At 38.5% G+C, this 26,742-nt stretch overlaps 1 pseudogene; it reads right to left on the reverse strand.

Moving 5' to 3' along the window:
* Positions 1–1,430: 1,430 nt before the first annotated feature.
* Positions 1,431–26,742, reverse strand: part of LOC136322413 (small ribosomal subunit protein uS2 pseudogene) — a 57,355-nt pseudogene continuing 32,043 nt past the window's right edge.

Below are 26,742 nucleotides of genomic sequence, written 5' to 3' on the forward strand. Positions count from 1 at the left end.
AATAAAAAAAAGTTCCTATTCAATTTTCATCCTTGCTCCATGCGCTACTCTCTGACATTTTCCATTGCAATGCATTTAATTTTTTAAGGAATGGCTCATCAATGAACCAAATTGATTTTATAAACCATACATGACCTGCAATATAAGATACTCGGATTTGTAGGATAGAAAAAGAAAAAGAGAGATAGAATCAGTTCATCCCTAATTTTACTTACAAATAGTAAGCTGCTAGAAAACAGACTCATAGATACTGGCCACTTCATAAAATGTTCTGGAAGTGATAACAGTAGAGAAAAGAGACTTGAGTGAAAATTTTTGGAGATAGCTTCAGAGAAGAATTTTAACTCACCTGAGCTTAAGCATTTTAGAATTTAGATGTATAGACAGGTGCTGATCATTCTAAGGTGTAGCAGATAAAAATAAGAGCAAGAAAAAGAGAGCAGTAAACAACTGTACTGTGAGGAGATATGACTAGAACTACACTGTGTCCGTAAAGTCATGGTGCACTTTTGACCGGTCACAGGAAAGCAACAAAAGATGATAGAAATGTGAATTCTGCACCAAATAAAAGGAAAACCCTCCCAGTTTCTGTAGGATGATGTGGCAGCATGTGGGCATGTACAGATGATGATGTAACACCGTGTATACAGTGAAGCAGCCCACGGCCATGCCAGTCGAGATGTGGATGGTACAGAGGAAAGTTCAGTGTGTTCTGTGGCTCGCTAAATTCAAATTCATGACCAAAGTGCAATGTGAATATCGGCGCGTTTATAACGAAGCGCCACCACATAGGAATAACATTACTCGGTGGGATAAGCAGTTGAAGGAAACCAGCAGTTTGGTGGAGAAACCCCGTTCTGTTAAGCCATCAGTCAGTGATGAGTCTGTAGAGGCTATATGGGATAGCTACCTAAGGAGCCCTAAAAACTCTGTGCATGAGCCCACATCGAACTGCACTGAATAGGTATGAAACTGGGAGAGTTTTCCTTTTATTTGGTGCAGATTTCACATTTCTATCCTCTTTTGTTGCTTTCCTGTGACCGGTCAAAAATGCACCATGACTCTACGGACACACTGTACAAGGCTCTCTGATGGTTGGTCTAGGAGATAAATAGATTGTATACTAGACTGAGGACTTCATTAGCAACTCAATCTATTCTACCTATCTTATCTATCTATCATCTATCTATCTATCTATCTATCTATCTATCTATCTATCATCTATCTATCTATCTATCAATCATCTATCTATCATCTATCATCATCTATCTATCTAGGTTTCCCCAAAATGGAGTATTTCAATATTCAATCTTATCTTTCCATATCTTTATATATAATGATTGCTTCTAAACTGAAATTTTGTTTTAATTTTTAGAAACTTTATTTTTTGTCAACTTTATTTCTATTCTGCTAAAGAGTGGAAGAATAGCTTAAGACCACTCAGTAGTTACTCCTGCCCATTCAGCAACCTGAGCAGTGGGGGCTGCTGCCAAGTCTTCAGTGGCAGGCTGAGTGCTCCAGGTTTCAGTAGGAAACTGCTGAATAGGCACAGGGGGCACTGGCATGCTTTCAGATCAATCTGTGACTTCAGGTTGAGCAGCACTGAACTGGGGAGGTGGAGCAGTCCGTTCACCCTGAAATTCCTCCTTGGTCACAGCTTTTTGGCAGAAGCCTGCTCTTCCTTTTCAATCTCTTCAGGATCTCTGTAGAAGTAGAAGATCAGGCATGACCTCCCATGGGTGTTCATGGGAGATAGTGTCATGCATGTGCAGTACTTCCCAGGCCAGCATCCACCACATCAGACCCACCAAATGAGCCTTCTCAAGAGAGTTCATGTAGCACAGAATGATGGCAGGCAGGTTAATGTAAGATGTTTCTGTCAGAAGCTGGTAGTCAGCCCTAGAATCAGTCACTACCAGAAGTCTCAGCTCCTGAAAGGCTGCCTAGATCTGGTTAGTGAAGTTTTCAGGAAGGAAGTGGCTAGCAACAGTAATGATTCCAGTGGTAGCAGCAGACTTCAGCACAGCTTGCTGGGGGCATCAGTGGGGTTTTCCATGGCAACAATGGCACCTATCCAGCAGTAGAAGCTTCTCCCAGGTTCTCTTTTATAATGTAGATGCTGTCACTTTTCCTTTTGTAGATGTTCTGTTCCACTTTAAAGTCAAAGTTGCTGCCACTGCAAAGTGGGTTCCTGCTGCAAGGAATTTGAGAACATCTTCCTCTTTCATTTGCAGGACATCAAGGGCTCTGGATATTGTGAAAGTTTCCCTTTAAATTATGTAGGAACCAGGAACAATGCCATGTGGGCCCCTCTCTGGGTAATGTGGAAAGGCTATATAGCTCAAGGTTTTGACCTCTTTGACAGTTGGTAATTTGTACCTTCACTCTTCTGGTATTATATATTACCTAGATGTAATTATTAAGTTGAAAATGATTTCTATTTGTATAATTGAAATTAGGCTAAACTTTAATATCTAGGTAGTCTATTAGCAAACAGACAAAATTAGCTGAACCAGAATTGCTTTTGACATGGCTTTCCAAATCACATAATTTACCAGTGTTGAGATTTAACATACAGTCCTACATTAAAAAACCAAACATAGCAGAAACCAAATGATGAAATAAAATAAAAACAACAAGAAATTTCAAAAAAAACCCAGCTACATCATGGAAATATTTTTAATACCATACAAAGCTTGACTGAAGTTGTCTCTTTTTTTCACAATAATAAAAGGTTGGCTTTGAGCATGGTTTTCAAAAACTATTAGGTTTATATCAATTAGATTTCAAAGATTTTGCCAATGTTGTTCTTATCTCCTACTATTTTCTCCAAATCCAAAATACTAAATTAAGAAATTTAAGAATTGTCTCTGAGGGATACTTTTTGATAAAACTCTAAACCCAACAGATACAGAAATGTAGCATAAATCATTGTCTGAGATTAATTGAATGTTATTTTCATGACTAGTCTTATTTATAATAGGATACATTCATCTGAACAAATCAGTTATTTTATAATTAATATCTTCCTATGACTGCTCCACTTTAAAACCATAATTTCATGTGAACTGGAAATATCTATTTTGTTAGTTTATATTTTTTTCAGACTGAAGAGATATTGTGATGAGGCTATAGCCAATGCAATAGAGAAGTCATTTTCAACTTTTTTCATCTTGTGGCACACATAAACTAATTCCCAAAATTCTGTAGCACATCAAAAAAAAAAAAAACAAAAACAAAAAAAAAAAACACCAAAAAACAAAAAAACCCACCTTTTTTTTTGCTGATCTGACAAAAAAAAAATAGGTACAATTTTGATTCATTCACACCAGATGGTTATTGTTATGTTGGCTGTTGTCATTTTTTCTAAGGGAAAAGAGGTCGTGCCCCTGACTAGTTAGGTATTGCATATTTTAAAGGTTCGTGCAGCACACCAGTGTGGTACAGTGGTTGAAAATCACTACACTAGAGTAAAATATTCACATTTACAGAGTCATTTTGATTTGTTCTAGTGTGCATGGTGGCCTCACACACCAGAGAAGAAATGTACATTTTACAACTTTAAACTATGTTCAGATGTTTATAGTATACAACTGTAACACTTCATAATTACAAAACACCTTTTTTTTTTTTTTTTTCTTTCTGAAGCTGGAAACAGGGAGAGACAGTCAGACAGACTCCCGCATGCGCCCGACCAGGATCCACCTGGCACGCCCACCAGGGGCGACGCTCTGCCCACCAGGGGGCGATGCTCTGCCCATCCTGGGCGTCGCCATGTTGGGACCAGAGCCAGTCTAGCGCCTGGGGCAGAGGCCACAGAGCCATCCCCAGCGCCCGGGCCATCTTTGCTCCAATGGAGCCTTGGCTGCGGGAGGGGAAGAGAGAGACAGAGAGGGAAAGCGCGGCAGAGGGGTGGAGAAGCAAATGGGCGCTTCTCCTGTGTGCCCTGGCCGGGAATCGAACCCAGGTCCTCCGCACGCTAGGCCGACGCTCTACCGCTGAGCCAACCGGCCAGGGCCAAAACACCTTTCTGGGTAGTCTATTTCATATGTTTTCATAGTTTCTTTGGTGTTGGTCCAAAGATATATCACTCTGTTTATGAGAAGTGTGAGACACAGCAAATTCTACAAAATCCATTTGAAAGGAATAAAAAACTAAGCTAGTTGAATAGGTGTTTGTGTGTCAAAAAGGCCTCTATTGTTTGTGACTTGCAGGACTAGTGGAAAGAATTATTCTAGACACCTATGCATAGATCTGCAATAGGTTCTGCTCCATTGCGGGAATTAACGTTTCAGAATATTCTTATTGAATGTCAAGTGATGCTCTATTAAAAACTTTTTTAGGCCCTGGCCGGTTGGCTCAGTGGTAGAGCGTCGGCCTGGCATGCAGAAGTCCCGGGTTCGATTCCTGGCCAGGGCACACAGGAGAAGCGCCCATCTGCTTCTCCACCCCTCCCCCTCTCCTTCTTCTCTGTCTCTCTCTTCCCCTCCCGCAGCTGAGGCTCCACTGGAGCAAAGATGGCCGGGGCGCTGGGGATGGCTCCTCGGCCTCTGCCCCAGGCGCTAGAGTGGCTCTGGTCGCGACAGAGCGACGCCCCAGAGGGGCAGAGCATCGCCCCCTGGTGGGCAGAGCGTCACCCCCTGGTGGGCGTGCTGGGTGGATCCCGGTGGGGCACATGTGGGAGTCTGTCGGACTGTCTCTCCCCGTTTCCGGCTTCAGAAAAATACAGGAAAAAAACAAAAAAACAAAAAAAACTTTTTTATTTTCCAAGGTCTTAATGCTTCCTAATTTAGATAAAAACCTCTGAGTGTAAGTGCTAACAATAACAACCTTTAGAAAAAAAACAACGGCGACAGTCACGAATGATTAAATAATCACAAAAGAAATATACTTTCTTCAGGTAAAACAAAATTGGACTTTGGTAAGCATTATTACTCCAGTTCTCCCACTTAGAAATACCATCTTGTAGATTACTAAGAACATATAAAATTTTATTCTGTTCAGATAACTATAAGTGTTAAAAGAAACAAATTAATCAGAATCTAGTTATTTTTTCTAATAGTTTATTGTGTAAGTTGAAATGATAGAGAGAAGATAGTGTTACCTATGCAGATTCTAAGACTATATCATCATAAAAGCGTTTGACTTTAGATAAGACTCTAAAATACGAATATGAATAACCACAGTGAAATAATTCCAAGGTATTTAAAACGCAACACCACTGCTGCTTGCTGATAGTCAACAGTGAGTCTGAACTAAAACACGATTTAGGTAACCTTTCCTTCTCAGTAATGCAAAAGGAGCATAACCAAAATTAACTACTAAGACTCATTGAAAAAACATGCAAATGAAGCAACAAAAACACTGAGAAACAAAATATCAACAGGACAAATCATAAGTGGACTTTTTCAAATCCTTAGAAATTTGGGGATTGAAAGCACATAGAAGCAATGAAGTTAGCTAGGTAGGGTTTAGGATATCTGGCAGGGGTGAAGTCCACTTACACCAGAGTCTAGTAACAACAGCACTGCCAGCTCTATAGGAAATGGAGAAGTTGGTAGATTTTGTCTTTGGCACAGCCCAGTTAATTTTCACTTTTAAAATTTGTGAGGCCGAAGTAGAGTTGGATTGGATAAAGGGAGAAGGGTGGGTTGTGCTTTCTCAAATTTCTTTAAAATTTTCTGCTTTGTGCATTTTTATAGAATTTATATTTATTTTTTGGGTTGACATTGGTTAATAAAACTATATAGGTTCCAAGTGTACAATTCTATGATACCTCATCTGTATATTGTATTGTGTGCTCACTACCCAAAGTCAAATCCCCTTTTATCATCATATATTTGGCCCTCTTTACCAAGAGGACATATGCTCTTCCCTACTGGTAACCACCATACTGTTTTCTGTGTCTATGAGTTTTTGGTTTGCTTTTCTTATTTTTTTCTTTGTGGCTTTCAGTTTTATATTCCACATATGAGTAAAATCATATGGCTCTTGTTTTTCTGTCTGACTTATTTCTCTCAGCATGATATTCTCAAGATCTATCCAAGTTGTTGCAAATGGCAGTATTTCATCTTTTTTTGAGGTTCAGTAGTATTCCATTATACATATATACCTTATCTTCTTTATCCAATTGTCCTTCAAACGACACTTCTATTGTTTTCATGTCTTGGCCACAGTAAATAATGCAATGAACATAGGGCTTTGCACATCTTTGTGAATAAATGTTTTCAATTTTGGGGGTAGAAATACCTCAGAAGAGGTGTTTCTGGGTCATATGTTAACTCTATTCTTAGTTTTTTGAGGAACTTTATATTGTTTTCCACAGTAGCTATACCAGTTTACATTCTCTACTACCGTCATCTAGGTGTCCATTCTGTGTGCCTCAACCCAGAATTCTGCCATTAGGCCAACTATTGCTTCCAACGGACTTTTCATTGTTCCTCTTTTACTCAACTAAATATTCCTTCACATTTCTCAGCCTTATCTGTCTGAGAGACTCATGTGGGCAATAGGAAAGCATTATGATACTTTTTTTTATTATCTCAAAGTTTTAGATGGCTCATTACTAAAATATAGTTGACATACCGATGCCATAGATTATGGTAAAGATTCACTTGAATTGGTTACATAATTTGTTGGCATCCTGGGGATTGGCACAAAATTTCAGCTCAGGAGCCCTTCCTCTTCAATATGGGACTACTAAAAAAAGAATTTGTGTAATCAGCCAAGATGATGTGTGGCTCCATGTTCTGAATATTTTTTCCCTCCCTCCCTCCCTCCCTCCTTCCTTCCTTCCTTCCTTCCTTCCTTCCTTCCTTCCTTCCTTCCTTCCTTCCTTCCTTCCTTCCTTCCTTCCTTCCTCCATCCCTGTCTTCCTCCCTTTCTTCTTCCTCCTTTTCTTCTTTCTCTCTTTCTTTCTTTTTTCTTTATACCAGTCATCTGAAATACAATACCATTTACTCATCAGTCACAAGAATGTTCAAGAATCCTCAAGGCTGAGTTACTTAATTTCAAAATCTAGAGGGCATATTTTACCTGCAGATCATAAAAGTCATATAGGTGATCTGGCACATCTGGTAGATGTACTTCTGTACTGCAATTCGTAATGCCAGTGTTTCTAAAAGGATACCTTTTATTTGAAACCTTCTCTGGTATAGATAAAAGTGGGTGGCTTTGATTGCAGAAAGAGGAACTGAGTGCCTACTGCTCTGCAGTAAAAACTAAGGCAGTTCTAAGGTACATAAGTAATTAAAAAAATTAAAATAAAAAAAATCATTTTGAGGTCTGACCTGGAAATAACCATTCTTTTTTGAAATTAACTTGTCCATTTTTCACAGATTTCTGTGAAAAAAAAAAGAAATATATACATGAAGGCAAGACTTTAACAGCAGACAATTCGATTACAAACAAGGATGACTCTGGCTCACATGGAGTTGAATTAACAGGAGCTGCTCTGTAGGAATCCACATGTATTCCAGCTCCTCAAATTCCCAGGAAAATAGAACCTTTGTTTTTTATTTTTATTTATATTCCTAAGGAAATAGAGCCTTTGTGAAAAACACACAACTACAAAACCCATAGAGCTTCTTATACATTTGATATTTACATCAGTTTAGAGTCAAGTGCACATTAAATTACTTTAAAATAAGAGATATAATTATGAAAAATATTGTTATTCAGAGAACAATGCTATACAGAGAAGTTGAAATATTAAAAACACAGATTACTTAAAAAATTTTCCCCACAGGCAATAGTTTTTATGATAGGAATACAATACACTGTTAAAATTCAAAAATACTTCATAATTTTTAAGAAAGTGCTTAAGTATTTCCACATTTACAGACTTCTAATACTCATAATTTATTGGTAAATATAGAACATATGATACCTGTTAGGTCTAAAATGCTGTAGTCAATAATAGTGCTATGTTTCATGATAATAAAATTGAGGAATCTCAAAATTTTATAATTCAGTTGTTGCTTTTCTTGTATTTTTCTGAAGTGAGAAGAAGGGAGGCAGAGAGACAGACTCCTGCATGTGCCCGACCCCAGGATCCACCTGGCAAGCCCATCAGGGGGTGATGCTCCACTCATTTGGGCCATTGCTCCATTGCAACTGGAGCCATTCTAGTGCCTGAGGTGGACGTCATGGAGCTGTCCTCAGTGTCCGGGGCCACTTTACTTCAATGAAGCTTCGGCTGCAGGAGGGGAAGAGAGAGAAAGAGAAAAAAAGTGTGTGTGGGGGGGAGGAAAGGGTAGAGAAGCAGACAGGTGCTTCTCCTATGTGCCTGGCTGGGAATCGAACCCGGGACTTCCACATGCCAGGCCAACGCTCTACTGCTGAGCCAACTGGCCAGGGCCAAATTTTATAATTTAAAAGCTAGCAATTTTGACATAGTTATTTATGTCAATTCATTTTTGATAAGTTTTAGCTAATCAACTGCATACTTTGTAATTTAATATTTTTATACTTATTAATATTTTTTCAAGATAATTATTTTTAGTAAGTCAATTTGTTCTTTCTCTTTCTTTCTTTCTTTCTTTCTTTCTTTCTTTCTTTCTTTCTTCTTTCTTCCTTCCTTCCTTCCTTTCTTCCCTCCCTCCCTCCCTCCCTCCTTTCTTTCCTTTCTTCTTTCTTTCTTTCTTTCTTTCTTTCTTTCTTTCTTTTTCTCTCTTTCTTTCTTTCTTTTTTATTCAGTGAGAGGAGGGAGGCAGACACAGATTCCCACATGCATCCCAACTGGGATCCACTTGGCAAGCCCTAGGGGCAATGCTCTGCCCATCTGGGTGATTGTTCTGTTGCTCAGCAACTGAGCTCTTCTTAGCTCCTGAGAAGGAGCCCATGGAGCCATCCTCAGCACCTGGGGCCAACTTTCTCCAACTGAGCCATGGTTACAGGAAGGGAAGAAAGAGAGAGAGAGAGAGCGAGAGGGGGAGGGGTGAAGAAGCAGTCGATCACTTCTCCTGTGTGCCCTGACTGGGAACTGAACCCAGGACATCCACATGCCAGGCGATGCTATACCACTGAGCTAACTGGACAGGGCTGAGTTTGTGCTTTTGCACTTCTAACTAACTTGATACAGCTTCAGACAAAGCTAAGAGACTGTCAACCATCAATTCTGCTGTGGATTATGTCAGAAAAAGGATTTGGGCAACTCACCTGGAGACACTATACTCAGTTTCTCACATTCAGAAATTGGTATAATGAGTAACTCTTCCATTTATTTAGCAGACCTCACAAAGATAAATAAGAAAATTAAAGCAACCTGAACATATGAGAATAAATATTTAAACTTGTGCCAGAACTATTCTTGTTATTCTGATGATGGTGAACAATGATCATATTCAAAGGCTGAATAATTAATGCAAACTACACAAGACCATTTTTTATCTTGCATGCATAGAGAATCTTGGGAAAGAGAAAGGAGTCACAGCTGGGCAGTTGGGCAAGTTTGAGATCTGAATCAATCCTGTCAGAGGCACTATAAGTTGCGGTCACTTGTAACACTCCTGTGTGGCAATATCCAGGTGAGTGGTCACAGATCTGTGTCTTTCCCACCAGACTGTAGTGAATAAACCTTCCTACTTAGAACCAGGCATGCTCCTTCTGACTTTCTGCAGGAGCAAAGCCCAGAGGCCTGATGAGACAAGCAATGTTTCTTCTCTAATCCTAGAAAATGTTCATAGTATTAGGAATTGAATAGTAAAATGGAACTCTCCCGTATCGCTTTTACGTACCGGGCTAAACCTTGCAAACTCTGACTTAATTATTAGTCAGATGCCAAACAGGAAAGACACTGGGTTATCCTGAAACAAGGCTTTCTACTGTTTGCACCATTAAAGTTAGGCACATCCCCCTTTTTATAAAAAATTATTACTTAAAAGTCAGCGTTGGAACATTTTCTTTTGCTTCACCATGGTAGCTCAGGCCCATTGGCACTTGACAGGGAGTCTTTCCTGATGTCCTCTACCTGACCAGGTTTCTCTCTGGATTATTTTCTCCTCCAAGAGCCATGTACCTACCCTTAGCAACTCATTTCACTTATAATTTTTCATTTATCTGCAATATTATTTGATTAGTATCTGCCTTACCCACTCTGGACTTTAAATTATAACAGATCAGGAACAGCGTTTTTTATTATTATTATTATCATTATTTTATATTTAGCATACATGCATAAAAATAAAATTAAATAAAATGAGAAAGATGACAAGATACTTAGTTACATTTGAAGTTCAAGTAAACAATTTTTGTTTTTATTTATTTTTAACTTTATTTTTCAATTACAGTTTGAATTTAATATATTTTATATTAGTTTCAGGTGTACTATGGAGTAGCTAAACAATCATATATAATTTTTTATTAATTGAATTTATTGAGATGGCATTGGTTCACAAAACCATACAGGTTTCAAGTGTACAACTCAATAAAACACCATCTGCACAGCATATTGTGCACCCTCTGCCTCAAGCAAAGTCTCTTCTCATATCCATTTTCCCCCTCTTTGCCCACCTCCACAATTCCTTCCGGCTATCACTGTACTGTTGTTTGTGTCTATGTGTTACATAAATATGTTTTTGGCTAATTCCATCCCCTTCTTTCATTCAGTCCTTCCATCCCACTTCCCCCTCACAGCTGTCAGACTGTTCTATGTGTTTATTTTGTTCATTAGATTCCACTTATAAGATCATTTGGTACTTGTCTTCCTCTGCCTGGCATATTTTGTTTAGCATAATAATCTTCAGGTCCATCTATGCTGTCACAAAAGGTAAAACTTCCTTACTTTTTACAGCTATAAAGTATCCCATTGTGTAAATATACCACAGTTTTATTAGTCACTCATCTATTGATGGGCACTTGGACTGCTTCGAACTCTTGGCTATTGTAAATAATACTGCAATGAACATAAGGGTTTATATATATACTTTATAAAGTGTTCCCTGATATTTCCAGTACCCATTTGACATCAGTTAACAATGTTGTTTATATACCGTTCAAATTTAGCTGAGATTACTGCATTTCATTTGGCAACATTTCTAGTCAGATTTTGACCTTCAATGGCTATCATATTATTATGTTAGGACATCATAAGAGTTCAATTAAAATTCTTGAATAAATGGTCTGGCCTGTGGTGGCACAGTGAATAAAGCATCAACCTGGAATACTGAGGTTGCCTATTTGAAACCCTGCACTTGTCTGGTCAAAGCTCATATGGGAGTTGATGCTTCCTGCTCCTCCCCCCCCCTCTCTAAAATGAATAAATAAAAAAATTTCTTTAAAATTCTTGAATACATGAATAAAAGCTTGCAAGAAGGTAGAAAACTGCTGAAAATTTTAGATAGTTGTCGACACATAGGAATGCATACTTGAATACTTATAATTCATCCCCCCATAATTTCTTAAAATATATTTTTAAAAACAAGGAATAATTTGTCATATATAATAAACTTTCACAGAGTCAGTAATAAAAATGTCAGGCTACAAAACAAATATATTATTATATGTCAACTATATTTTAATAAAAATATTTTGTTGCATGAATAAAACAATACATTATAATAGATGACCTTATTTAATACTAAAAATATATTATACTAGGCTTCTACCATTAATATAGTTTTGCCCCTGCCAGTCCTCATATATGAGAGGTAACAAAACTCTTATATATACCATAAAATGACCTAAAAACTGAATTTGAGTCCAAAAGGTTTTTCTAACTTTTTATAATATTAATTTAAATATAGCAATGAAACTTACATAATAGGTAATTGCATTAAAAAACAGACAGATAACCTTTATAAGGTATAGGGTAATCTCAGGTGTAAGTGTTCCTCATCATCTTCATAATTGTTTGAAATAATATAGCTTCCTATAATTTACACAGCAGATTATTGTCTCAGACTAATTTTATGCTCATCTATTTTAAAATTTTTATTAATTTTAATTTATTGTGTTTACATGGATTCAAGTGTCCCACTGAATATGACTCCCTCACCCCCACCCCTGTGTCCCTTTTTATACCTCCTTGGTGCCCTCCCCCTAACTCCCTCACCCCTTCACTCTAGAATTTGCTGTCCTGCTATCTATATCTCTGTGTTTTGGGTATATATAATTTCACTAATCCCTTTACCTTCTCTGATACCATCCCTTATCCCCCTTTCCTCTGACTACTGTCCTTCTGCTCCCTATGACCCCATCTCTGCCTCTATTTCATTCCTCAGTTCACTTTGTTCCACATATAAGTGAGATCATATGATATTCTTCTTTCTCTGACTAGTTTATTTAACTTAGCATAATAATCTCCAGGTCCATCCATGCTGTCACAAAAGGTAAAATTTCCTTCTTTTTCACAGCCACATAGTATTTCATTGTGTATATGTACCACTGCTTTTTAATCCACTCATTCACTGATAGACACTTGGGCTGTTTCCAGATCCTGGCTGTTATAAACAATGCTGCAATAAACATGGGGGGTGCATATCTTTTTTTGTAACAGTAATTTGGTATTCATAGCATATATTTCTAAAAGTGGAATAGCTGGGTGAAAAGGCAGTTTTATTTATTTTATTTTTTTTTGAGGAAACCCTATACAGTTCTTCACAGTGGCTGCACCAGTTTGCATTGCCACCAACAGTACAGAAGGGTTCCCTTTTCTCCACATCCTCGCCAGCACTTATTGTGTGTAGTTTTGTTAATGAACGCCATTCTGACAGGTGTAAGGTGGTATCTCATTGTGGTGTTAATTTGCATTTCTCTGATGATTAGTGATGTTGAACATTTTTTTTATATATATAAATAAATTTTTATTTTAATGGGGTGACATCAATAAATCAGGGTACATACATTCAAAGAAAACATTTCCAGGTTATCTTGTCATTTAGTTATGTTGCATACCCATCACCCAAAGAGAGATCGTCCTCTGCCACCCTCCATCCAGTTCTCTCTGTACCCCTCCCCCTCCCCTCCCCCTCTCCCTCCTTCCCTCCCCCCACTCCCCATAGCCACCACACTCCTGTTCATGCCTCTCAGTCTCGCTTTTGTGTCCCACTAATGTATGGAATCCTGCAGTTCCTGTTTTTTTCTGATTTGCTTATTTCACTCCGCACAATGCTACCAAGACTCCACCATTCCGCTATAAGTGATCCAATGTCACCATTTCTCCTATCTGAATAATATACCATGGTGTATATGTGCCCCATCTTCTTCATCTAATCCTCTATTTTTTTTACAGTGATTAAAAGCCTTTAAGCAAACTCTTGGCCAATACAGCAAGAATCCATAAATGAGTAGTGTCCTTAACATGTTCCCCAAGTCCAAGTTGGCCCCCTCACCATGCCAAATCCCTGAAAAATGCAACCCAACCACAGTTCAGTCTGTTAGGAGCTGTCACAGGGAGCAGGAGTCCAGGAAAGTTCCCCACAGGAAAAGTCCGTATGGCACTGGAATTGTTGTCACCATTCTATACTTTGCAGCTCATGTCCAAGTCCCAATGACCGCTGCTTCTAGCTGGTAATGATTCAGGTAGACTGGAAAAAGCCATTTGCAGCATGCGTGGATATGGAGCTTCTGTTCTCCTCTGCCTGGAGAGTTGAGACCAGGTTGCTTTTCCCTGGAGCTCTGTGACTGTGGCCTGGTAAAGAGAACCTTGGGATACACTAAGCTGGGTGGCAAAGGTAAATTCATAATACAAGTTGGCAAAAGGAGGAAAGAGAGCTCTAAATTAAGAGTAGGTCCCAGCCTGAAATATGAGTGGGGCATTGAGGTAGGAGGAATAAAGGAAACACTATATATTAAGCAAAGCAGCAGAAAATAGGACTATCAACACCCACAACAGAGATCTTTGAGGGAAGAATAAAGAACCTGACTATTCAGGCAAAACATAGTTAAGTGGCCCTTGTGCAAATGAGATCAGTTTACCTGCTTCTTGGAAGAAATACCCTAGGCTCGTCCACAGTGTCGTAGATGGGGTCGACGGCCCTGGGCAACTCCAGCCTTCAGTGGCAAACCCCAACATTCTGGGCAAGGTTAGGTCATAGGTGGCTGGAGCAGGGCTGGAAGAGACTGAACCCTCCCTTAGAGGAGCGAGGGGGAAGCCCACCTTCCAGTGTCCCTGTTTCCTCACAGCAGAGGTGTGTAAGCCTGGCAGGCTTTAGCTCAATGACCTTCCTTTCCACTATTGAAGCAGGACCCAGATGGCATCCTATGAGACCCCTTTGGGGTGCTGGAGCCTTTAAGGGTGTATCCTAAAAGCTGGTAGTTCCCCCTGATCTCTATTGGGCTTTTTCTGCCTCTAGGTATCTTAAAAGCCATTCTCAGAAGATCTCGCTGAGGGGTTTGAGGATCCCCATCCGCCTATATAAATCTTTTCCATATATCTGGAGCTATTTGGAAAAAAGACAGAACAGTGTTATTAGCTAGATCTAATAAAGAAGGTAGATTTGGTGTCTCCTGTTCATCAGCTTTCAAAAGAAATGTAAATTTTTTTTTTTAAGTAAAAAGCATGATATGGTAGACCCGTCGGAGTCATTGGCCTGGTGTGCAGGATTCCCAGGTTCGATTCCTGGCCAGAGCACACAGGAGAAGCGCCCATCTACCTCTCCACCCCTCCCCCTCTCCCCCCTCCCGGTCCCTCTCCTCCCGCCACAGCCAAGGCTCCACCGGAGCAAATCCACCCTGGGCACTAAGGATTGCCCCATGGCCTCCGCCCTAGTTGCTAGAATGACTCCGGTTGTAACAGAGCAACATCCCAGATGGGCAGAGCATTCCCCCCAGTAGGCATGCCAGGTGGATCCCAGTCAGGCGCATGCAGGAGTCTGTCTGCTTGCCTCTCCATCCCCATCCTCAGAAATATACAAAAAATAAATAAATAAAAGAAAAAATACAAAAAAAATACAAAAAAAAAAAGGGGGGGGGCATTCCCTTGTGTTAAAGCACCAGGAAGCATGGAGTGAGCTTGAGTATGTCCTATGAAACATGGAGCTCTATGTTTACATATAAGTCTTTGAAGAAGGAGGAACTGCTGAAATAGTTTGCCAGCATTTGTCCCTAAGACAGCAGTCTTTATAGTGGGAACACCATACGTAAATATTTGCTGTCTGTCTATAGATTAAGGGGGGAATATGGCCAATGCTGAAAAGCCATGATCTTTGTGCCCCTCCCCTCCCCCAACCCCCTCCCTCTCCTCCCCCCACCCTGTAACCCCAACACTGTTGTTCATGTCTCTGAGTCTCATCTTTATGTCCCACCTATGTGTGGAAACATATAGTTCTTAGTTTTTTCTGATTTACTTCTTTCACTCAGTATAATGTTATCAAGGCCCATCCATGTTGTTGTAAAAGATCCTATGTCATCATTTCTTATGGCTGAGTAGTATTCCATAGTATATATATACCAAAGCTTTTTAATCCACTCATCCTCTGATGGACACTTGGGCTGTTTCCAAATCTTTGCTATTGTGAACAATGCTGCCATAAACATGGGGGTGCATTTCTTCTTTTCAAACAGTGCTATGGTGTTCTTGGGGTATATTCCTAACAGTGGTATAGCTGGGTCAAAAGGCAGTTCGATTTTTAATTTCTTGAGGTATCTCCATACTGTTTTCCACAGTGGCTGCACCAGTCTGCATTCCCACCAGCAGTGCAGGAGGGTTCCCTTTTCTCCACATCCTCGCCAGCACTTATTCTGTGTTGTTTTATTGATGAGCGCCATTCTGACTGGTGTGAGGTGATATCTCATTGTGGTTTTAATTTGCATTTCTCTAATCATTAATGATGTTGAACATTTTTTCATATGCCTATTGGCCATCTGTGTGTCCTCTTTGGAGAAATGTCTATTCTTTTCTTTTGCCCATTTTTGGATTGGATTGTTTGTCTTCCTGGTATTAAGTTTTACAAGTTCTTTATAAATTTTGGTTATTAACCCCTTATCAGACACTATGTCAAATATATTCTCCCATTGTGTAGTTTGTCTTTTTATTCTGTTCTTATTGTCTTTAGCTGTGCAGAAGCTTTTTAGTTTGATAAAGTCCCATTTGTTTATCCTGTCTTTTATTTCACTTGCCTGTGGAGACAAATCAGCAAATATATTGCTGCGAGAGATGTCAGAGAGCTTATTGCCTATGTTTTCTTCTAAAATGCTTATGGTTTCATGGCTTACATTCAAGTCTTTTATCCATTTTGAGTTTATTTTTGTGAGTGGTGTAAGTTGGTGGTCTAGTTTCATTTTTTTGCAGGTAGCTGTCCAGTTTTCCCAACACCATTTGTTGAAGAGGCTGTCTTTACTCCATTGTATTGTCTTACCTCCTTTGTCAAATATCAGTTGTCCATAGAGCTGTGGGTTTATTTCTGAGTTCTCTGTTCTGTTCCATTGATCTATGTTCCTGTTCTTATGCCAGTACCATGCTGTTTTGAGTACAATGGCCTTATAATATAACTTGATATCTGAAAGTGTGATACCTCCCGCTTTTTTCTTCCTTTTCAGGATTGCTGAGGCTATTCGTGTTCTTTTTTGGTTCCATATAAATTTTTGGTATATGTGTTCTATGTCTTTGAAGTAAGTCATTGGTATTTTCATTGGTATTGCATTGAATTTATAAATTGCTTTGGGTAATATAGACATTTTAATGATGTTTATTCTTCCTAACCATGAGCACGGTATATGCCTCCACTTATTCGTATCTTCCCTGATTTCTTTTATCAATGTTTTATAATTTTCTGAGTACAAGTCTTTAATATCCTTGGTTAGATTTATTCCTAGGTACTTTATTTTTTTGGTTGCAATGGTAAAGGGGATTGATTCCCTGATTTCTCTTTCTGACAGTTCATTATTAGTGTATAAAAATGCCTCTGATTTCTGAGTATTGATTTTATATCCTGCCACCTTGCCAAATTCTTTTATCAGGTCTAGTAGTTTTTTGACTGAAACTTTAGGGTTTTCTATATACAATATCATGTCATCTGCAAATAATGATAGTTTTACTTCTTCTTTTCCAATTTGGATGCCTTTTATTTCTTTTTCTTGTCTGATTGCTGTGGCGAGGACTTCCAGAACTATGTTGAATAAGAGTGGTGAAAGGGGGCAACCCTGCCTTGTTCCTGATCTTAAGGGGATAGCTTTTAATTTTTGCCCATTGAGTATTATGTTGGCTGTGGGTTTGTCATAGATGGCCTTTATCATGTTGAGGTATGTTCCCTGTATTCCCACTTTGCTGAGAGTTTTGATCATGAATGGGTGCTGGACTTTATCAAATGCTTTTTCTGCATCTATTGAAATTATCATGTGGTTTTTCTCCTTTCTTTTGTTTATGTGATGAATCACATTGATTGATTTGCAAATATTGTACCAGCCTTGCCTCCCAAGAATAAATCCTACTTGATCATGGTGTATGATTTTTTCCATATATTGCTGGATCCAGTTTGCTAATATTTTATTGAGGATTTTTGCATCTAAGTTCATCAGGGATATTGGCCTATAATTTTCTTTATTTGTGTTGTCTTTGCCTGGTTTTGGAATCAGAATTATGCTCGCCTCATAAAAGGAGTTTGGAAGTCTTCCTTCCTCTTGAATTTTTTGAAATAGCTTGAGAAGGATAGGAGTTAGTTCTTCTTTGAATATTTGGTAGAATTAACTTGTGAAGCCATCAGGCCCAGGACTTTTCTTTTTTGGGAGATTTTTGATAGCTGTTTCAATCTCATTTGTTGTAATTGGTCTGTTTAGGTTTTCTGATTCTTCCAGATTGATTTTTGGAAGATTATATGGTTCAAGGAATTTGTCCATTTCATCTAGGTTGTCTAGTTTTTTGGCGTACAGTTCTTCATAGTATTTTCTTACAATATTTTGTATTTCTGTTGTGTCAGTTGTTATTTCTCCACTCTCGTTTCTAATTTTATTTATTTGAGTCCTCTCTCTTTTTTTCTTGGTGAGTCTTGTTAAAGGTTCATCGATCTTGTTTACCTTTTCAAAGAACCAGCTCCTGGTTTTATTGATCCTCTGTATTGTTTCTTTAGCCTCTATGTCACTTATTTCTGCTCTGATCTTTATTATTTCCTTCCTTCTACTAGCTCTGGGCTTTACTTGCTGTTCTTTTTCTAGTTCTTTTAGATGCAGGGTTAAGTTGTTAATTTGAGCTTTTTCTAGCTTCTTGAGGTATGCCTGTAATGCTATAAACTTCCCTCTCAGGACTGCTTTTGCTGTGTCCCATAAATTTTGAGTTGATGTATGCTCATTATCGTTTGTTTCTAGGAATTTTTTAATTTCTTCTTTGATCTCAATGTTAACCCATTCATTGTTTAATAACGTGCTATTTAGTTTCCAAGTGTTTGAATGTTTTTCAATTTTTCTATTGTGGTTGATTTCTAGTTTAATGCCATTGTGATCAGAGAAAGTGTTCGATATGATTTCAATCTTCTTAAATTTGTTGAGCCCGCTTTTGTGCCCTAACATGTGGTCTATTCTAGAGAATGTCCCATGAGCGCTTGAAAAGAATGTATATTCTGCTCTTTTAGGGTGAAAGGTTCTGAAGATATCTATTAAATCGAGTTCATCTAATATGTCCTTTAAGTCTGCTGTTTCTTTGTTAATTTTCTTTCTTGAGGACCTATCTAATGATGTTAATGGGGTATTGAAATCTCCTACTATTATAGTATTGCTGTTGATCTCGCCCTTTAAGTCTATCAAAGTCTGCTTTATATATTTAGGTGCTCCTATATTAGGTGCGTAGATATTTATAATGGTTATATCTTCCTTTTGTATTGCTCCCTTTATCATTATGTAGTGGCCTTCTTTATCTCTAACTATGGTCTTTGTTCTAAAGTCCATTTTGTCTGATATAAGTATTGCTACCCCAGCTTTTTTTTCATTTCCATTTGCGTGAAATATTTTTTTCCATCCTTTTATCTTCAGTCTGTGTGCATCTTTTGATTTAAGGTGTGTCTCTTGTAGACAGCATATGTATGGGTCCTGTTTTCTTATCCACGCAGCTACCCTATGTCTCTTGATCGGATCATTTAATCCATTAACATTTAAGGTTATTACTGATATGTAATTGTTTATTGCCATTTTTTTTTCTTTAAAACTGTTTTTCTCTTTTGCTATATTCTTTTTTTCCTTTGATCTGTTTACAACAGGTGCCTTAGCATTTCTTGCAGCCTTGGTTTGGTTGTAGTGAAATCCTTTAGTTTTTTTTTTGTCTGTAAAGCTTTTTATTTCTCCTTCAATTTTAAATGATAGCCTTGCTGGATAAAGTAGTCTTGGTTGTAGGTTCTTGTTCTGCATTACTTTGAATATTTCTTGCCATTCCCTTCTGGCCTCAAGTGTTTCTGTTGAGAAGTCAGAAGTCATCCTTATGGGGACTCCTTTGTAGTTATCTTTTTTTCTCTAGCAGCTTTTAATATTTTCTCTTTATCATTTAGCTTTGGTAATTTAATTATGATGTGTCTTGGTGTTGGTTTCTTTGGATTTCTCCTTAATGGAGAAAATCCTGTGCTTCCTGAACATGTGAAATATTTTCCTGCCTTAATTGGGGGAAGTTTTCTGCTATAATATGTTTGAACAAAGTCTCTATCCCTTGTTCTTTCTCTTCTTCTTCAGGAACCCCTATGATGCGGATGTTATTTCTCTTCATGTTGTCACAGAGCTATCTTAGAGTTTCCTCAGACTTTTTGAGTCTCTTTTCTTTTTTCTGCTCTGCTTCCATGCCTTTATTTATTGTGTCCTCTAACTCACTGATTCGATTCTCTGCTTCATCCATCCTGCTTTTAATTCCTTCCATTGTATTCTTTATTTCAGATATTGTATTTGTCATTTCTGTCTGATTCTTTTTTATTATTTCAATGTCCTTTTTTATATTTGTTATCTCTTTATTTAGGTTTTCGTAATGGCCATCTATGGTGGTTCTAATATCTTTGAGCATCCTAACAATCGTTATTTTAAACTCTGCATCTGGTAATTTGGTTATATCTGATTCACTTAGGTCCTTTTCTGGGGATTTCTCTTGGTTTATTTGTGTTGTATTTCTCTGCCTCCGCATTTTCTCTTCACGAGAGTGGCTGTGATCACGTGCTCGGGTGCACAAGGGTTGGTGGCCTTGGCCTTTGCCCCGCCCCCGTGTGTGATGTTATGCTCGGTCCTGAGGGCACTGGCGAGCACCTTTGCTCAGCTGCGGGTCTCCGCCTGTTTCCGAGCTTTTGCCCTGCCTTTGCAGGATGATCCCACTCAAGGAACAGCTGCTAGCCTTGGCTCTACCACCAGGAAAGGCTGCATGCCCAAGCTCAGCTTTGTAGCGGAACTCCGCCTCTTCTGGGCTTTTGGCTCCACCCCCACGGGAGGAGCCTGCTACCAAGTCAGACCGCAAGCCTGGGTTGCACAGGCGGGGCAGGGATGTGCTCCTCTGCCCTTGCTCCAGGGCTGGTTTCTACCCTTTCTGGGTTTCCCGCCCTTCTCCCGGAGGCTGGATTACAGTCTGCTGGCAGCTGAGCTTAGTCGCTTTTGCACGCCCCCTTCTCCCTAGCCGGGCAAGATTGAGCTCACACCTGAGCCCACTGGTGGCCAGCCGGCTTCCACCCCTGCCAGCAGAACCGCGCTTTTGTCTCCCGCTGCCGCCCGCTCTCCGGTGCACCCTCAGCCGTGTGGGTGGGGGCGTTGCAGCTCGGACCCTAAGACTCACTACCGTAGACCCAAAAGCTCCCTCCTTCTATGCGACTCTGCTCTGAATGCCGCGGGGGAGCTTGTTTGGCTGCTCTCCTGCTTCCCTTTGCTGGTATTGCTGTTTCCGGGGGAAATATTCACTTCAGCTTTGGGGAGTGACTCGTCCCAGGGGTTAGAGTGGCTATCTCCCAAAAATGTTTCTCCCTATGCCTCCTAGATTGCACTCTCTTCCTGTTACTGTGGTTCTCTCTCCTCTCCCTCCGTCTCCAGGAGCCCCAGGTGAGTGTTTGTGAGAGAGATGTTCTGCGTGGTCCCTTTAAGAAGGATCCTGGGTCTGAGAAATCAGACTCTCTCACAAACAGTATCCTGACTTGTTTCCAGCTAAATACTGTCCTTATGCTTCTTCTGGGCTCTGGGGCTGCAGGCTGGGGCTTTGTTCCTGGGGCTCAGGGCCCTTTCCCCTCTGCTAAACTCACTTCCTGCCACGCGAGTCTCTCCCTGCTGCTGTTCGCTCCGAGAAGCTGGGCGGCCCTCTCCGCGTTTCTGCTTTTCCTACCAGTCTCTGGGTGGCTTCTTCAGCGTTCCTGGGTTGAAGAGTCCTTTTAGTTTAGTCCAAAGTTGGTTTTTCCAGTTGATAGTTCATAAAATTAGTTTGTAATCCACATTGGTTCTGGGAGGTAGATGCTGGTACGTTCGCCTACTCCAGCGCCCTTGACACAGTCTTGAGAGTGGTTTCATATCTCACCCTTCTGCAATAAGATTTTAAACCCTGTTTTAGAAAAATCTATTTTCCTCTTATCTTATTCCTTCACTCATGTCTTTGATTCCCAAGCTTTAAAAAAACAACAACAACCCTTTCTAGATTAGTATAATGGGCCTCCCATAGGCTTGATTTTAGCTAGAATTGACTTGAGTCAAATTTGAAGGTGCATCCAAAGATCTAGAGACCAGGTCAATGAAAAAGTGAACTGGACATTTTTTCATATGTCTATTGGCTATTTGTCCTCTTTGGAGAAGTGTCTGTTCAATTCTTTTGCCCATTTTTTAATTGGATTGTTTACCTTCCTTTGGTTGAGTTTTAGAAGTTCTTCATAAATTTTGGTTATTAACCTCTTATCAGACATATCGGTGAATATGTTCTCCCATTGTGTGGGTTGACTTTTTATTTTGTTCATTGTGTCTTTTGCTGTGCAAAAGCTTTTTAGTTTGATATAGGCCCATCTGTCCTTTATTTCACTTGCCCATGGAGATAAATCAGCCAAAATATTGCTATGAGAGATATAGGAGAGTATACTGCCTATGTTTCCTTCCAAGATGTTTATGGTTTTATGACTTACATGTAAGTCTTTTATCCATTTTTAGTTTATTTTTGTGAATGGTGTAAGTTGGTGGTCTAGTTTCAGTTTTTTGCAGGTAGCTGTCCAATCTTTCCAACACTATTTATTAAAGAGACTGTCTTTACTCCATTGTATGCTCTTACCTTCTTTGTCAAATATCAATTGACCATATAGGTGTGGGTTTATTTCTGGGTTCTCTGTTCTCTTCCATTGATCTTTATGTCTGTTCTTATGCCAGTACCAAGTTGTTTTGAGTACAATGATCTTGTAGTATAAGTTGATATCCGGAAGTGTGATACCTCCCACTTTAGTCTTCATTTTCAAGATTATTGAGGTTATATGTGTTTTTGGGGGGTTCCATTTAATTTGGGGGATATTTGTTCTATATCTTTGAAGTATGCCATTGGTATTTTAATGGGAATTGTATTGAATTTATAGATTACTTTGGGTAATAGAAACATTTTAATGGTGTATAATCTTCCCGTTTATGAACATGGTGTATGCTTCCACTTGTTTGCATCTTCCTTGATTTCTGTTATCAATGTTTTACAATTTTCTGAGTACAAGTGGTTAACCTCCTTGGTTAAATTTACTCCTGGTTACTTTATTTTTTTGTTGTTGTTGCAATAGTGAAGGGGATTGTTTCCTTAATTTCTCTTTCAGACAGTTTATTTTTGGTGTATAAAAATGCCACTCATTTCTGAATATTAATTTTATATTCTGCCACCTTGCCAAATTTATTTATTAGGTCTAGTAGTTTTTTTGACTGAGACCTTATGGTTTTCTGTGTACAGTATCATGTCATCAGGAAATAATAATAGTTTTACATCTTCTTTCCAATTTGGATGCCTTTTATTTTTTCTTCTTGTCTAATTGCTGTAGCTAGGGCTTACAGAACTATATTGAATAAGAGAAGTGAAAGGGGACATCCCTGCCTTGTTCCTGATCTTAAGGGTATTGCTTTTAATTTTTGCCCACTGAGTATGATGTTTGCTGTGGGTTTATCATAGACGGCCTTTATTATGTTGAGGTACATTTTCTGTATTCCCACTTTGCTGAGAATTTTGATCATAAGTGGGTGCTGGATCTTATCAAATGCTTTTTCTGTATCTATTAATATTATCATGTGATTTTTATCTTTTCTTTTGTTTATGTGTTGAATCACATTGATTGATTTGCAGATATTGTACCGACCTTGACTCCCTTGAATAAATCCCATTTGATCATGATGTATAATTTTTTCATGTATTGCTGGATCCAATTTGCTAATATTTTGTTGAGAATTTTAGCATCTAAGTTCTTCAGGGATATTGGCCTATAGTTTTATTTCTTTGTAATGTCTTTACCTGGTTCTAAATTGAGGATTATGCTTGCCTCGTTAAAGAAGCTTGGAAGTCTTCCTTCCTCTTGAGTTTTTTGAAAGAGCTTAAAAAGAATAGGTGTTAGTTCCTCTTTGAATATGTGGTAAAATTTGCCTGTGAAGCCATCTGGTCCAGGACTTTTGTTTGCTGGGAGTTTTTTGATAACTATCAGTTTTATTTGTTCTAATTGGTCTGCTTAGGTTTTCTGATTTCTCCAGATTAAATTTTAGAAGATTATATTTTTTTAGGAATTGATTCATTTTGCCTAGGTTGTCCAATTTTTTGGCATACTGATCTTCACAGTATTTATTTTTACAATCCTTTGTATTTCTGCAGTGTCAGTTATTACTTCTCCACTTTCATTTCTAATTTTATTTATTTGACTCCTCTCTCTTTTTTCTTGATGAGTCTGGTTAAAGGTTCATCAATCCTGTTTACCTTTTCTAGGAACCAGCTCTTGTTTTTATTGATCTTCTTAGCCTCTATCTCAGTTATTTCCACTCTGATATTTATTATTTCCTTCTTTCTACTTACTCTGGATTTATTTATTGTTCTTTTCCTAGTTCTTTAAGATGCAGGGTTAAGTTGTTTATTTCAGCTTTTTCTTGCTTCTTAAGGTATGCCTGTAATGCTATGAACTTCCTTCTCAGGACTGCTTTTGTTGTGGTCCATAAATTTTGAGTTGTTGTATGTTCATTTTTATTTGTTTCAAAAAATTTTTTTAGTCTTTCTTTGATCTTGTTTTTAACCCATTCATTATTTAATAACATGTTATTTAGCTTCCAAGTGTTTGAATACTTTTCAGTTTTTCTATTGTAGTTGATTTCTAGTTTCATGACATTGTGATCAGAGAAGATTCTTGATAATAATTTCAATCTTCTTAAATTTATTGAGCCTCATTTTGTGCCCTAATATGTGATCTATCCTAGAGAATGTACCATGAGCACTTGAAAAGAATGTATATTTTGCTCTTTTGAGGTGAGAGGTTTTGAAGTTATCTATTAAACAGTTGATCTAGTATGTCATTTAAGGCTGCTGTTTCTTTGTTAATTTTCTGCCTGGAGAATTTATTTATTTCTTTTACTATTATGATATTGCTGTTCATCTTGCCCTTTATATTCATCAAAATCTGCTTTATATATTTAGGTGCTCCTATGTTAGGTTGCTCCTATGTTATTTACAATGGTTATATCCTCTTGTTGGGTTGCCTTTATCGTTATGTACTGATCTTCTTTATCCATTATTATAGTCTTTGCTTTAAAGTCTATTTTGTCAGATATAAGTATTGTTACTGCAACTTCTTTTTCATTTCTGTTTGCATAAAATAATTTTTTCCAACTTCTTTTTCATTTCCATTTGCATGAAATAATTTTTTCCACCTCTTCCCTTTCAGTTTATGTTTCTTTTGTCTTGAGGGGGAGGTCTCTTTTAAACAGAATATGTATGGGTCCTGTTTTCTTTTTTTTTTTTTTAAATAATTTTATTTATTTATTCATTTTAGAAAGGAGAGAGAGAGGGAGAGAAGAGAGAGACAGAGAGAGAGAAGGGGGAGGAGCAGGAAGCATCAACTCCCATATGTGCCTTGACCAGGCAAGCCCAGGGTTTTGAACCGGCAACCTCAGCATTTCCAGGTCGACGCTTTATCCACTGTGCCACCACAGGTCAGGCGGGGGTCCTGTTTTCTTATCCATGCAGCTACCTTATGTCTTTTGATTGGAGCATTTAATCCATTTACATTTAAGGTTATTATTGATATGTAGTTTTTTACTGCCATTTTATTCTTTAAATCTAAAATCCTTGTTTTCTTGATTTTTTTTTCTTTGCTCTTTTTACAGCAGTTCCCTTAACATTTCTTGCAGTACTGGTTTGGTTGTAATGAATTCTGTGAGTTGTTGGGTTTTTTTTGTCTGAGAAGCTTTTTATTTCTCCTTCAATTTTAAATGGCAGCCATACTGAATAAAGAAGTCTTGTTTGTATCTTTTGCTTTGCATCACTTTGGATATTTCTTGCCAATCCTTTTTGGCCTCAAGTGTTTCTGTTGAGAAGTCAAATGTCATCCTTATCCGGGATCCTCTGTAGGTAATTAACTGCTTTTCTCTTGCAATTTTTAGTATTCTTTTTTCATCTCTTAACTTTGGCACTTTAATTATGATATGTCTTGGTATAGGCCTTCTTGGATTCCTCTTTATTGGTACTCTCTGTGTTTCTTGGAGTTGTGTGACTTTTGCCTTTATCAATTTAAGGAAGTTTTCAGCTATGATTTCTTTAAACAGGTTCTCTATCCCTTATTCATTTTTTTCTCCTCCAGGAACCTTTATGATGCAGATGTTCTTTCTCTTCATGTTTTCACAGAGCTCTCTTAGAGTTTCTTCAGACTTTTTGAGCTTTTTTTTTTTTTTTTGCTGCACTGCTTCCATGCTTTCATTTATCTTGTCCTCTAAATTGCTGATTTGATCCTCTGCTTTATCCAGCCTGCTATTAAGTCCTTCTAGTGCAGTCTTCATTTCTGATATTGTATTTGTCATTTTTGACTAGTTCCTGTTTATGATTTTAATGTCCTTTTTGATGCTCTCTATCTCTTTATTTAGGTGCTCATTATGTCCATCCATTGTTGCTCTAAGATCCTTGTGCATCCTAAAAGTCATTTTTTAAAAATTCTGTATCTGGTAGTTTAGTTACGTCCATCTCATTTAGTTCTTTTTCTGGGGATTTCTTTTGTTGATTCATTTGGGGTCTTTATGAAGAAGATGGGCTTGATGGTACTGTCCTCTAGACCACTTGTTTTCCTTTTTCTAGGAATGTTTCTTGAAGGTACTATTTTTCCTCTTGTTGTATGTTAGTATTAGATGCCATTGATCCTTTTTTTGGGTATGATTATCCCTTCAGGCTGGCTGGCTCTAAGGGTCAACCTTGATCATGTGCATTACACACTGTGCAATATCTGTCCTGTTGGGCATATTAATTCTCCACAGTGTCTGGTGCTTGCTAGACTCCATCTTTGGGTGTGCTGCCTCTGCAGGTAGTTAAGTCTAGAATTGGTGCTGTGTGCCACTACCAGTAGTGTTGGCTCCAGTTCTTCTTGGGTTGGTGTCAGCTGTTGTTTGTTACCCATTGTGGGTTACCAGTTTGCAACTACTGCACTTCTCACTGTTTCTGTCTGCGTTTTCTGTGCCTAGGTAGTGTGGGAAGGGCCAACCTTTGTATAAGGATTAGCTTCCTGCTGCTTAGAGATGTTAGAAGCTCCATAAAAGCCCAAGGCTCTGCAAGATTTGTTTGCACTTTTCAGCTGCTCCTCCTCCTTTTGCAGTTGCCTGGTCTTCCCACAGAGTCTTCTATAGTAAGCCTGTAGTATGGGCTCAGATTGACCTCACCCAGCTGACCTCACTAAAGGTTGCATGCTT

The sequence above is a fragment of the Saccopteryx bilineata genome, chromosome 2 (genome assembly GCF_036850765.1).
Source record: "Saccopteryx bilineata isolate mSacBil1 chromosome 2, mSacBil1_pri_phased_curated, whole genome shotgun sequence".
Taxonomy (NCBI): Eukaryota; Metazoa; Chordata; class Mammalia; order Chiroptera; family Emballonuridae; genus Saccopteryx; species Saccopteryx bilineata.